The 4,782-nt window shown below is 43.5% G+C and overlaps 1 long non-coding RNA gene across 1 annotated transcript; it reads right to left on the bottom strand.

Annotated features, from left to right (window-relative positions):
- Positions 1-1,533: 1,533 nt before the first annotated feature.
- On the bottom strand, positions 1,534-2,613 carry LOC122029781. Its single transcript, XR_006125190.1, has 4 exons — positions 2,171-2,613; positions 2,030-2,058; positions 1,797-1,945; positions 1,534-1,593 (listed from the first exon to the last, which is right to left on the bottom strand). It is a non-coding gene; the product is annotated as an uncharacterized LOC122029781 (long non-coding RNA).
- Positions 2,614-4,782: the final 2,169 nt, after the last annotated feature.

Below are 4,782 nucleotides of genomic sequence, written 5' to 3'. Positions count from 1 at the left end.
AAACTACATGAGATGTAAGACACGACTCATATTCAAAATGTCACGCCCCGGAGGAGTCCCTGTCCGAAGAAATTTCGGCAGCACCTCCCTTGTACGGCGGACAATCTGAAACTTTCTACATATCCACATACCTCAGCCACATGCGGCTGGAATAATAACAGTAAATAAAATACAACATCAACATTCCACGCAGTTTATATAATAAGTAAACGGAAGAATAATATTCTGACTCGAAATCAACCCTACTCCACTACACTCGTAAAGTTCAAATCCGATTTACTCACCTCTTCTGCCGTCCAGGCAGGCATGTAGTAAAACATATCGAAATAAAATCCATCGACACATAAAATTCACACCAGATCCATAGTATCAAAAATTCATAATATCAAAAACAGAATAAGTCTGAACATAGACTAATAAAGAAGAAAACCAAAAGATTACTAAGCCCTCGTGGTCAGCAGGGGACTAGCGACTGGAACTCTCTCCTGACAGCATCAACCTGGAAAAATAACAACAATGGAGGCGGAGTTAGTCCAACACTCAGCAGGTACAACTAATATGATAACTAAGGAAACAACACCTAGCACTAATCATGCGTACAGTCTCCTGATAAAAATAAAGGTAAATGCAAACCGAAGTAAACAGGAGAGAAACTGTACTAACCACGACCTGGGTATAAGGACAAATAGTCCGAAAGGTATAGAAGACATGTATGCATGTTAAATATAGGTATCCAAACAATATGCAGCATATAAATGCAGCAAACACAAACACAAGCAATAAATGCATTATGCATATGATGCACATGTCATGGTCACCCTTGACGCCAGTCAGTCAACTCACAACCAAAAGTGGGACCGAGTGGGTAGGGCTGTGACGACTGTGCACTCTGCATCACTACTCCTGATGAGTGACCGAGTGGACGGGATGCTGTCGGAGTACACACATACTCCTACGCCAAATCATAAATGAGGGAGCACAATGCTCTCATCTCCCGGTACACTATGATGGGGAGGGATCTCTAGCGTGCTACACGCTGCGTCACACTACCCCTGAGCGGACCAACGGAGCACCGGAAGAGCAAACTGACGTGCTACCATGCTGCGTCACGCTACCCATGAGCGTCACAACGGAGCACCGAACAATGATGAAACTGGTAATGTGCTCGACAATAATGGAGCAATCTATCACACAGCATGCAATCATGCGAATGGTGCATGACACTAAGCATGGTATTATACTAAACCGATCTATGGACATATAATGATGTGCACCATAGTGAACAAATCATATCAAAGTACACTGATCAAATAAGGTATCAAACCTAGGTCCTGAACATGGGAAACATGGTTATATCACTACCCCTATGAGCATGTGTAATCAGGTACATAACCACACGAAATGCAAAACATACAATCAATCAAGCAGGTAACAGGCAATCGGGTAGTGATTAACCGAAACAAATGAGGAACATAATTAATGTAGCTTGTTAATTTCATTACTATGCATATCAAAGACAATAAGTCAAAAGTACCCGCCTCCAATAAAAAAGGTCCAAACTGGTAGTCAAGATACGCGTCTCGCGTCAAAGTCCTGTGTCAAAAATAGAAATATATTTTATTTAGCTACAACTCTTCCAAATAGATAAATAAAATCTCTAATCCTAAATTAGGGCAAAACCCTAATCATATGACCATCATTCTTCCCACAAGAATTAATCTACACATGATCATCTATCTAAAATAATTGAATCAAAATCATGACCTATAACATATATCAAATGCTCTACACCTTACCTTACTTCTCAGCTGCTCCTGTTACACCACAGGCCAGGAAAGTTACTGCTGGACGAAGTAACTGTTGCTGGAAACAAGGTATACCACAGCAAAACCTCCTTGCTGAAATCTTCCCCACAGTGCACAACACTTGACTGGAATCCCCCTTACTGCTCCAATTAAGAACAGAAGATACAGATTCATCAAGGCAACATCAAGAAAACCTAATTGAGAAACTTACTGGTAGCACTAACCTTGACACCTTCTCCTTAAAAACCCTCAGCTGAAACAAGATTAGCCACAGTAGATTAAAAAAAACTAATCTGCCATATAACTGAAACTAAGCAAAGATTAATCCCTCCACAATAGAAACTAAAAATGAGATCATGACCTACCGCTATTCCAATCAGTGAGAGGAAGAACTCGGCATCTGAAAACTAGAGCACAGATCAAACTCGGCCGGCAAGGTGGCGTTGGGCACCGGGGTTCGGCACAGAGGAGGGAAGGGGAAATCGGGAAATAGAGGAGGGAGGACCGGCACTGCTCGTCGTCGGCTTTGTGAGTTGCGGTCGGCGGTGGATCTAGGGCACGGTTGGCGCAAGCATCGCCGGCGCTTGCGAGAAGAGAAGAAGAAGTGGTGGCGGCGCTGCTCCGAGCGAGAAGAAGGCGACCAGGAGTTAGGGCATAATGAGGTCTGTCGGGGGAAGAAAAGAAGAAGGGAAGAAGGGAGGAGGAGAACCGCTGAGTGGTTAGGGCACGGTCGCGACGGGGAAGGAAAAAGGGCGCACGGGTTTTCGGTGAGGAAAAGGAATGAAGGAAACGGCGGAGGAAAATAAGAAAAAGAATAAAAGAAAAAGGAAGAAAATCAAACATTTCCTCTTTAAAATAGGGTAGCCAAATAGGCTTCCCCGGAGCCCCATTTTTATCCCCGTTAACTTGTCCGTACGAGCTCCGAAAAATTCTCGAAAAATTTCCAAAAATTCTGAAAAATTCCCTTATTAATATTTGCCTATTTTCGGTATTTTACATTCTCCCCCACTAATAAAAATTTGGTCCCCAAATTTCGTTATCTACCATCAGCAAGTATTAACAACAGATATAGAGTATAAATGTTGAACGGTAAATTAAATCACATACCTCAAGTGAAAAGATGGGGATATCGAGCTCGAATAGTATCCTCGAGCTCCCAAGTAGCCTCCTCGTCCGAATGATGCTGCCATCCAACTTTAACCAGCCGGATAGTCTTGTTCCACAACTGACGCTCCTTTCGGTCCAAAATCCGTACCGGAATCTCCTCATAATTGACGTCAGGCAGAACCGGAACTGAGACATCTGTCAACACATGCGTCGGGTCATGTACGTATCTCCTTAGCATCGATACGTGGAATACCTCGTGAACGCCTGACAGGGACAGTGGTAGTGCCAGTCGATAAGCTACCGCTCCGATCCTCTCCAAGATCTCGAAAGGGCCAATGTATCACGGAGCTAGCTTACCTATGAAGTCAAATCTCTTCACCCCTTTCGTGGGTGAATCTCGCAGAAATACATGGTCGCCTGCAGAGAACTCTAAGAGTCTCCGACTCCGGTCTGCATAACCCTTCTGGCGGTCCTACGCCTCTGACATCCTCCGTCTGATAGTACGGACCAACTCTGCCTCATGCTGAGCTCTATGAGGTCCCAACAACTAGGATATGATCGACGACTGAGCAACTATGGTAACAAGATTACCCTGCTCGGTCTGTCGCTGCTCCTCAAGGTCTAACTCGGAGAAACTCTGAATCAAGTCTGTGACCACAACTCGATGGCAGGCTAAAGTCCCTCTGGACTTCTGGCTAAGTGCATCGGCAACCACATTAGCTTTTCCCGAGTGATAGCTAATGGTACAATCATAATTCTTCAGGAACTCCATCCATCTCCTCTGTCGAAGATTAAGTTCCTTCTGAATGAACGGATATTTGAGACTCTGTTGGTCAGTGCGAATCTCAATGTAATATTATACAGGTATTACCGCCAAATCTTCAGGGCAATAATAATAGCGGCCAACTCCAGATCATGAGTTGAGTATTTCTTCTCATGCTCCTTCCACTATCGAGAAGCATATGAGAATACTCTACCGTGCTGCATCAGAACAGCACTCATACCCTGTAGAAACGCGTCAGTGTAGAGGACAAATCCGTCCTCTCTAGAAGGTAAAAACAAAAAAATCGAAGCCGACACTAATCTCCACTTCAGCTCCTAGAAGTTGATCTTGAAATCCTCAGTCCAAGTAAACTTCACGCCTTCCATGGTCAGGCGTGTAAGTAGCATGGCAATCTATGAGAAACCCTCAACGTATCTCTGGAAATATCGAGCCAAACAAAGGAAGTTGCGAGCCTCCTTTATAGACTCTGTCTACTCCCAACGGTAACAACCTCGATCCCCTGTGAAACCATAGTATACTCCTATTGGTGATCGTGTGTCCCAAAAATCTCACAGAAGAACAAACCCAAAACGCACTACTGAACTTCACATATAGATGTTCCCATCGAAACATCTCTAGACTATGCAAAAATAATGTGCGTGACTCACCGCGGATCCGATATAGATCACAACATCGTCAACAAAGACAATGGAAACCGATCCAAACATCCTCGACATACCAGGATCATCGAGTCCCTGAGAACATCTAAGGCACTGTAAGCCTATATGGCAAAAACAAAGACACATAATGTTCGTATCACAGACATTCCTATTCATAAGATCTCAGATAATAAATCGAAAATCTGATCATCAACAACATAAATCACCAAGAATAAATCCTCCAGTGTGAGAGCAACGCTCCATCACAGGAAATACCACATATGTGGGAGCAACTTTCTACCACAAGAAATCCTTAATATGTGGGAGCTACACTCCACCACAAATAATCTAAAATATGTATCTGCAATAAATATAGGAGCAATGCTCCGCTACCATCAATCCGTAATATGTGGGAGCAATACCCCACCACAAAACAATATATAAGTGC

Source organism: Zingiber officinale, chromosome 10B (genome assembly GCF_018446385.1).
Source record: "Zingiber officinale cultivar Zhangliang chromosome 10B, Zo_v1.1, whole genome shotgun sequence".
NCBI lineage: Eukaryota > Viridiplantae > Streptophyta > Magnoliopsida > Zingiberales > Zingiberaceae > Zingiber > Zingiber officinale.
Note: the sequence above shows the minus strand (reverse complement) of the source record. Positions and strands in the feature narration are given on the sequence as shown.